We start from the raw sequence: 10479 nt of genomic DNA, 5'->3' as shown, positions 1-10479 counted from the left end.
TCTATCTATCTATCTATCTATCTATCTATCTATCTATCTATCTATCTATCTATCTATCTATCTATCTATCTATCTATCTATCTATCTATCTATCTATCTATCTATCTATCTATCTATCTATCTATCTATCTATCTATCTATCTATCTATCTATCTATCTATCTATCTATCTATCTATCTATCTATCTATCTATCTATCTATCTATCTATCTATCTATCTATCTATCTATCTATCTATCTATCTATCTATCTATCTATCTATCTATCTATCTATCTATCTATCTATCTATCTATCTATCTATCTATCTATCTATCTATCTATCTATCTATCTATCTATCTATCTATCTATCTATCTATCTATCTATCTATCTATCTATCTATCTATCTATCTATCTATCTATCTATCTATCTATCTATCTATCTATCTATCTATCTATCTATCTATCTATCTATCTTTCTTTCTTTCTTTCTTTCTTTCTTTCTTTCTTTCTTTCTTTCTTTCTTTCTTTCTTTCTTTCTTTCTTTCTTTCTTTCTTTCTTTCTTTCTTTCTTTCTTTCTTTCTTTCTTTAAGTTACCCACTCTATTCCCTTCTCTCCCCCCACCTTTGGAAACAACTCTTTTTTCTACACTTTAAATAGCCTTTCTCTAGGGGCCTCCCAAGAAAAAGATATCTTTCTTTCTTTCTTTCTTTGCTTTAAGTTACCCACTCTATTCCCTTCTCTCCCCCCACCTTTGGAAACAACTCTTTTTTCTACACTTTAAATAGCCTTTCTCTAGGGGCCTCCCAAGAAAAAGAAGATTTCTATCAAAGAGGGGCCAAAGTAGCCTACACGAATGCACGATGCTTTTGGGACTTCTTCATAAGACTTTCATTGGGACCCTCATGACCCACCTCATCCCATAGGGCTATGCTACCCTCCATGATACCTTCCATGTTGGCACCAATGACCTCCACCACGCTGGCTCGTTCTCTTTCTTTGACACTTGCTATGACTTTAGTAGTATATAGTCCATCAAGGTCCCCAGCATCGTCCTTCACTTCACACATGGTGCCATCATGAACCTTCTCAATAATAAAATTGTCTACCCTATTGATACACATGGAACCAAATGCCCATTCCTTTAGCTCTACCCCCAATAAGGATCTCTCCATCATTGGCAATATCCAACAATAAGACTTTTGCATCTCCTTTAGCACCTACTCTAGATGCATCATTTCCACATCACATGTAGCAACTTTTACTTATCCTTCAATACCTTCTCTGAAGCACCCGCCACCAACCATTGTTGAGCCTCTTGCATGTGCTTGATTCACATATTGAATTCATTTTATCCAGTTTTCAAGTGGCAAAAAGGAGCTTGATAGGTGAACCTAGTTGTGTACACACCAATGGGAGAAAAGGAATTGACACTACAGTATTCATGAAAAGTTAAAAGCAAAGAATGATTTTACGTTTTCAAAACCACATCAATGCAAATGAAATGGAGGGATCCTAACTTACTCTAACTCTAGCTTTGACTTAGCCTAAATCTAGCCAATAAACTAAACTATAAGTAACTAACTATTAGAAATGGTAGGAAGCCATAGCCGTTAGAAATTTAAAAGCAAAGAATGATTTTGCATTTTCAAAACCACATCAATGAAAATGAAATGGAGGGATCCTAACTTACCCTAAATCTAACCAATAAATTAAAATACAAGTAACTAACTATTAGAAATGGTAGGATGCCATAGCTAACTGTGCTAATCTTTAAAAAATGAACAAGAAAACCAAAGTTTGATCGATGAAAATGATCCATTCTAGCTTAATATACAAAGGTAAGGTCTATATGTCTTACATTACACAGACCATCCCCTCCTCAAAAGTTTTGTCCTCAAAGCTGGAAAAATAAAATATCAAAATCTGCATGTTGTCCTGAATAGGGGTGTAGAAGGAAACTGGCCATAACTTGAGATATATTCCTCCAAATGAGGCAAATGAAGTGTTTAAATATAGAAAACACTACATAGTACCCATCTATACTAGAGAGAACCAATTTTGATGAAGTTATGCCAATTACTTTTAATGTAGAAGATTATAACAACAAGTTTCATGAAGTAGCCAAAAGACCCACCTAGATCAAATGGTATCCCAACATGTAATTATCACACATCTAGTGATAATCAACCTCATTGGATCAAAAGGTATGCCAAGATAGTAGCCATCCAAGGGAGGAAAATTGTCATCAATCCTTTCATCCATGTCATTTTCATATCATGTCCATGCACAATGGTCATAGGCATCCCCATCAATAAACTCATATGCATCCATAATAACTTTGTCTCTTGGTTGTTGCATACCATCTTCATGCATAGGTTGATGTAGACCATCATAAGCATAATCATGTAATGACTCATGGTCTTCAAAACCTACAATTTTAGCACAAACATCTTGAGATTGCTCTTTGTTTTGCTCAATCTCTTGTTCATTCACATCTACTTGATTTTTCTTAGCTTCATCTTCTTGTTCTTCTTCAACTTCAACTTCTTGTTCTTCCTCTTCATCTTCACGTTCATCTTCCACAACTTTTGCCATCCAAGCATTCACCTTTGCAGTAGGTAAATTGATTATAGCATGCTGCTCATCATCCATATTACTGCACAACAAGTAAAAGGATAAGCATGAGGATCCCTTACATAGGGTTGTCCATAAAAATCATAAGAGGTACCATGTAGTTCACTTGCATAAGGCTAAAAGTTACCCTGCAATTCACTTGCATAGGGTGGTATATAAGGGCCACAAAAATCACCATGTAGTGTATGGGAATATACATAAGTTTTGAGCTCCTAACCATCATAAGCATGACCATAAAAACAAATAAGAAAGCAATTATTACTTTTCCTTTGCTGGCATTAAACGAAGATGAAAGGAACTCTGAAAACCTAGACATGTCATGTATATGATATAACCCATTTGCATGAATTTTAACATGAGATCCATTGTACGTTTTCTTTTCATATGCCTCAAATACATCATTGTATCTTCCATAGGTCTTGTACATAATGCATTCCATAATAATTTGTGTCCTTATTAGGCATTGTATAAGTGCTGTCCATAGTACATTTCATACACTAATTTGCCTCTAATTTGAGAAATACATATCCAAATGAAATGTTTGATGGCTCTACTTGAAGATTGTAATGTATCCTTCAATCTAGAAGCATGGGGATTTTGTTAGAATGAGAATACCAATTTCTATAGTAAGTTTATCAAATCTGTCCACCATCAAAACAACACCCTATTTTGCCCTGCTATGAGCTTGTTTGGACATGTAACTCCATGTATCTCACCCATGAAACATTAGAAAACCTTCTAAGAAATTGAGATAATCACTTGAGCATGTTTAAGACCCAAAATGAGTGTATAACGAGTCAAAATTCACTCATGATTCCCTACAAAAATAACCAAGATTGACTAATTCCCTCTAGTTTGCAATTGACATCAATGGGCCTTACCATCAACAACAATTGCAACTATTCCTTGCTTTGAAGCATGGAATCTTCAAGGGCATTGAAGAATCCATAAATGGATGACCATATATGATTCAATTCAAGAGTGCACTAGCTCCCAGCATGATTACATAATCCATTCTCAAAAGACTGATCATTTCATGACAAAACCCCCAATTCTCACCTTCATCTTTGGCCAAAAGACTAAAGATGCATTATTACCATAAAATCACATGCATTTCGAATAATTATTGATTAAGGAATCTTTCAAGAATCCAAAGAGTACTTCTCTTCAAGATTTAACCAACAAATAATCAAACTTGAAGAATACCTTATTGTCCCTGCTTCAAGAGAACATAAGTGCCAAAGATCCCTTCATAAGCCTTCAACGTTTACCATGAGTGAATGGTTTGAGCATCTTCTTACATTCTTGGAGAAAAATAGAAAAAAAACTTCATGATTAGAAGTTGAATGGGCCAAGATTTTAGATACTTTTCATGGTACACTGTGGTCCAAGGAAATGGAGAAAGAAGAGTACACCAAATCTTGGAAAATCTTGATTTAATACAATGGTGCTAAGGTGTTTGATGCTGAGGTAGAGATTTAATCTCAAGAGTGAAGATATGTCAAAATCCCCTTATATTCTTTAAGAAATTGATGAAGAAGCTTGTTGTTCACTTACTATTCAAGAACCTCCATAGCTAGGGTTCATGAAGCTACAATGGAAGCTCAAATAAAGAGAAAATATTGTCCAAGGTTGAAGACAACCAAGTTAGCATGCAATGGAGCTTGTATAGGCTCAAAAACAGTGCTCAATGACCAATATTTTAGCATTAGATTGAATAATGAGTTGCTACCCTATTGTATTCAGCATAACAAGAAGTAATGGGCCGCATGAAGCAAGACAAGCATCAAGCTTGTCATATAGTGTTACCATGTCCCTAAATGAAGCATTATCAAGCCTTACTGTTAAGGGAAACAAGACATGTTATTGAGATGAAGCTAAATCTCCATTTCTAGGTAGCACAAAATGCACCGATCTATTATTGGTCAATGTAGCAAGGAGCTCCATCATTATGGTGCCTGACATGCTCCCCACGGTCTGTAGAATCAAACTTAAGAGGGCTCTTGTGCAATTAAAGACATGGAGAAGAGATATGAAGAAAGTTCAGCCATGGAAGCTTGTTGAGAGCTTAGGAAAAGAGAGAGAAAGACTATTTCTTCAAAAAGTAACCCTTCTTTTTGGTCCCTTAAGTCATTGTAAGCTCTTTTAGGTCAAGAAACCACCAATTCTGGCTCCATTGTGTCCACAACCTACTAAAATGACATGGATATTGCAATTTTTCTCAAGTCATAGATAATTGTAGAACCCTCAACTAGACTTTACACAACAACCAAGAATGTACCTCCACTTACATGTCATAATTGTTAACACCATGTCTATAATAGAAAATGACCTTGTAATTGGATCCAACTATAGCTGTGATACCAATGACATGAAGGGATTATGACTTAGCCTTAACTCTAGCCTGACTCAGCCCAAATCTAACCAAGAAATTGAACTACAAGTAACTAATTGTTAGAAATGGTAGGAAACCATAGCCTATAATTGTGCTAAGCTTTAAAAAAACAGAATAAGAAAACCAAAGTTTGATAGATGAAAATGATCCAGTATATTATCACAATAGCATTCTCTTAGTTATTTATAGTTCTTCTCTAACCTCACTAGTTAGAGTTATTTTCCTCTTATTTACAAAGCTTTCATCCAACTTAATACAAAGGTAATGTCTTTATTTCCTACATGATAGTAAAGTGTCTAGTAGAGAGCAAAGAACAACCTTGCACTTGTAGAGAGTTATATATCTCAATTGTAAGGATTTATAGAGCTCCAATTAAGGTAGAAATAGTACTATGTTGTGACGTTCATTTGGCAAAGTGTAGCTCTTGATCTCGAGATAAGAAAGTGATACTAAAGCAGCTCACAAAGATTGTTTGACTCAGAACATAATTTGTAATCACAAAGAGACCAATCAAGAAATAATGTTGACGGTGGGAGCTACCAAGCAACAATGTTGTTGTTGAGAAGACTAGTTGAAGTTGGTGTGACCCGGTACCTAAGATTGTTGGATGAGATGAAAATATAGGATAGATGGATTGGCATTTGTGGGAGTTTGGAGTGTGGATTGGGAATGTTAAAAAACCTAGTGTTGATGGTTGGGTTGTATCATAACATGTGCAATGTTCTTGCATCTACCCCTTTTAAAAACAAATTTCTTTTCTTATATATATATATATATATATATATATATATATATATATATATATATATAGAGAGAGAGAGAGAGAGAGAGAGAGAGTGTGTGTGTGTGTGTGTGAGGCTTTAGAGTCTATGGATCTTTGTTGAGACAAATAACATAAAGTCATTAGTGCAAAGTTATTCTACATGTACATCTCATGCCTCTAATAATAACACATCATTCTACATGTGATTAATCGAGTCAGTGGAGCTTCATTTTGAGATGAATAATGTAAACTCATGAGTACAAAGCCATGGAACATTTAGCCAATAATAGAGTCATGTGGAGCTCACATATAATCATGAGTATAAAGTGAATAACATACTAAGTATCCTCCTATTTTAGATAAATGATGTGTTTTTTGTTTGCTTAAATTTTTTTGATCTCACTCACTCTTATCTTTGCTCATTCCCACTTACTCATTGTTTAGGGAACCTCTAAAATTTCCATGAATATGAATATATAAATGATGATAAAGTATTTTATGCCTATTTTTCTAGGATTGGAGGTGATCAATTTCTCAACATCTCATATTTGTACACAAGGGTTGTATCAAGATCAACCAAGGGAGGTCACAAGGGGAAAAGTTACATATGAGGTATTCTAATGCACTTACAATTGAAAGGTCTTAGCACATGTATGCATCCTCAATCAACTCGACTACTATCAAATTGCACGGGATATGTTCTTCCCTTCTAGTCCAATTGTCTATTACAAGAGATGATTAGGCAAAGGAGTTAATTGAGTATTATGATCACTTCCAATACATGAGTTGTATACTTAGGAGAGTCTATATACATGTATAAGGGAGGTATAATACAAAATTAAGGGTTCATTTTCTTAAATTATACTAAGCATAGGTGGATGGAAGTGTTGGGGGTAAAGGCGTCTCCGCCTAGCCACCCGTGTAGTATTACTACACTGACAGTCACCGCCACTACACATTGCAGGTGGCAGGCGCCCGTCACTGTCACTTTATTCTTTATTCTTTTAGTGACAGTTTGAATAAAGGAAGGCCCGGTCACACATTGTGACTGTTGGAGTTCCCATTTCTAGTCTCTCTCTCTTTCTTGCTCTTGCTCTCCCACCATAGCTCTTGAATGCAAGCTTTGATCCTTCTCTCCTTTCAACTGGTATCAGAGCATGGCTTCCCGACTTTTGAGCTTGGCTCATGGCATTTTCAACTTCCCATTGACTCCCCACTTGCATTGGGTCTCCTTCCTGGTAGCCATAGCTCATTCTCTTGAGCTCCCGTCACTCTCCGGCTTCCCCAGCTTCTTCCCGGCCTATTGAGGCACCATCAGGGCATTGATATTGAGGTATTGCTTCATTATTTCAGAGATTTATTTCAGTCCACAGGTCTAGGCAAACAGGGCAGCCACCATTGAAGCTTCCAACCTTCATATCTCTTTGCCACCAGTTGTGGGCTGGTAGAGGCTTGTTCCTAGGCCCCTTTGGCTCATGTTTGAGCCCTCTAACCACTCCAGACCTGCCACTGCACCAGCAACATCACAAAATTTGCACTTGTTTTTTGGACAGTCACACAGTCAGGCACTTTAGCTCCAACTCTAGCTTGGCATTAAGCACTTGTTTGGGGCTCCATTTCAGGCCTTTTGCACATGTATTGATGCTTGGCATTGATCCTTTGAGATTAGGCATTAGTTGGTGGCTGAAAACAGTGTTTCAGGACGGTTATAAATAGTCCACAGACATTTGATGCTAGTGCTACATTCATAGTTTATGCCTATGCTTGTTTGGGCATGACTACATAACCAGTTTGATGCCTATTGCATCCCGATTGATTGGAGGATTGAAGCTACATGTAATGCTATGATTTTGGCGTGATTGTAGGGCTGGAAATACTCCATTTATAACAGTAAATGCATGCTGAATACTCTTGGGCTGAAGCTATCTTTCATGCTTTGACATATGCCTATTGGTTTCGGGTTATGTCTTGGGTTATGCTATGATGTATTGATCACATCGACGGTCGACTTCAAGCTTGTCATTGGATCTAGATGATTTTGGAAGCTTGAGCTTATTTCAGCCCGCACTTATTGACATTGGTCTATGCTTGACAGTGGTCAGTGCTTTGACAGTTATATGCTATTTGGGTACATGCTTACCCGACGCCTATGGCTTGATACATTTGTCTTGGCATAGTGTACCATGTGCTTGTTGAGCTTTAGTGCTCTATGAAGACTTGGCTTGGATTCTCATTTGCTATTCTGGAATTTTGTATTGGATGTCATTTTGGTTGTCAGAGATATTTATTGGGATGTATGTCTTGCTCATGAATGCTACCTATAGTTGCCTTGTAGCCGTCATGCTCTTGGGATGCTATTGAGACATTGTTTTGGTTACCTGTCTTTGGCACTTTGACTTGGTTTGATTGAGCTATTGAGCTTGTTTATCCGCCTCTTGTGCCAGTGGGAGCATCTTGTATGCTTGACCAGCATTGAGCAGGAGGTTTATGCTATTTTGAGCATTTTGCAGATACTTGAGACTTTGGGATCTCTTACACTTAAATGTTGCATGGTTCATGCACTGATATCTTGGATTTTCTTTTGACTTGAGCTTGGTTTTTGCACTCTTGTGAGCATACACCTACTGGTGTCAGGTCTTGCCAATGTTATGTATACTTTGCCCTACTGTCCAGGGGGTATGCCTACTCACTAAGGATGCTTTGGTGACATGTTTGGGTGTTTTCTCAGGGTCTTGATGACTGTTTGGTGCTGATTTATGCCCGTTTATAGCTGGTCATGTCTTGGCTGTCATTTATTGACTTGGTGCAGTGATTTGGTCAGCAATTGACTCTCACATTACCCTGCTGTCATTTATTACAACAAGCATATAACTCCGGTCTGACATGGATTTTTCATGCTGAAATATTTTGAAATTATGTACTTTCACTAGTACTTGGTGGGCAGCATCTTTGGTTACACTTTTCTCGCCATTTTCTCTTGATTTTGGTGATTTTTTGGTCATTTTCTGCACTGAACAACAAGCAGTTTTGAGCTGTCTGCAATCTTCCAGCCTACATTATGGCGAGTTCGTCCACTGATCATGCTATTTTCAACATCACTAAGCTTGATGGTATGAATTACTCTTATTGAAAGAGTCAGATTTGGCACGTATTGGTGCAGAAATCGCACATCAAACCATTGAGGTTCAGCCGATCAGCCGCCTGCAACTATGCCAGATGAGGAATGGTTTGAGCTTGATGAGTTATGCAAGTCCACTATTGTATTATCTCTCACAGAACAAGTTCATTACAATGTATTTGAGGAAGAACAGAGTACATGGTAGTTGTGGGATAAAATCAAGAATCTCTATGACAAGAAAAGTCCAACGAGTCAGATGTATTGGCTGAAGCAGCTTCTGGATCTATGCATGAAGGAGAATGTGATCATGTTTGCTCACTTGAGCCAGTTCCATGCTATACCCAAGAACTTGACTTTGCAGGACATCACTTTTGCAGAGGATGTCACTCCTCTTTTCTTGCTTGGTACTCTTAATGAGTCATGGGATGTATTTTGCATTGCATTATGTACCTCTACTGCTATCTTGAAATTATATGATGTTGAGAGTGCTCTTCTGCAGGAAGAGGTTAACCGTAAGAATTTGGATGCCTCTCGTGTGTCGCATGCTATGATAGTTAGAGGTAGGAATGATGGATATGGAAAGCATAGCAGTGGCAGTGGCTGTGGACTGCATCCTCAAAAATCTTGGTCCAAGTCTCGTGGGAAGTCACGTAGCAAATCTCGTGGGAGGAATGCACATGTTACTTGTCACCATTGTGGGAAAAAGGGCCATGTTAGGCCACAATGCCATGAACTGCGCAATGAAAGGCGCAAATATAAGGGGAAAGACAAAGTGTAGGATAAGTCTTCTGATCGCAGCATAGTGCCTGCAAAGTCCAGTGTTAAAATTGAAGAGATCAATGTTATGCAGCCTGAGGATATTGATGATGATGATTATATTCTTGTAGCTTCTTCTAGTGCTTTGCAGATGACAGAGATACACTCTATGTATGCATAGTGTTGGCTCTTGGACTCAGGTGCATCCTTTCATGTGATACCTTGCCGAGAGTGGTTTCATTCATACCGTACTGTTTTGGGTTCTGTGCGCTTGGGTAATGACAGCTCTCTTGATATTGTGGGCATTCGTGATGTTAGGCTGCAGTTTCCTTTTGGCAGCAGTTTTGCTATGCAGGATGTACGTCATGTACCTGCTTTGACACGCAGTCTCATGTTAGCTGGACAACTTGATGATGCAGGTTATCATGTATCTTTTGGACACTCTGCATGGAAGATCACTCATAGCAGACTTGTGATTGCGAGAGGTGCCAAGGCTGGTAGCCTCTATCCCTTGATTGTATCTGCTTCTTCCCTTAATCATGTTTTGTCTGTGGGTTCTATCCCACATGTATCTCTTTGGCATGCCTGTTTGGGCCATTGGTCTTTGAAGGGAATGAAAATGCTTTCTGGTTTGCAGTACTTACCGCCCCTTGATTATGCATGTTTTGATTCATGTGAGCATTGTCTTTATGGCAGGCAGACTAGGTCTACGCATAATAAGTTTGGTAGGTCACGCATGAGTGAGCCCTTGGCATTGGCACATTCGGATGCCTGTGGGCCCATGCTTTGTCAGTCTATGGGTGGTGCAAATTATTTTGTTACTTTCATAGA

Source organism: Lygodium microphyllum, chromosome 5 (assembly GCF_053477565.2).
Source record: "Lygodium microphyllum isolate KBCC chromosome 5, Lygodium_microphyllum_v1.1.10, whole genome shotgun sequence".
NCBI classification, from domain to species: Eukaryota; Viridiplantae; Streptophyta; class Polypodiopsida; order Schizaeales; family Lygodiaceae; genus Lygodium; species Lygodium microphyllum.
This window is presented reverse-complemented; position numbering follows the sequence as displayed.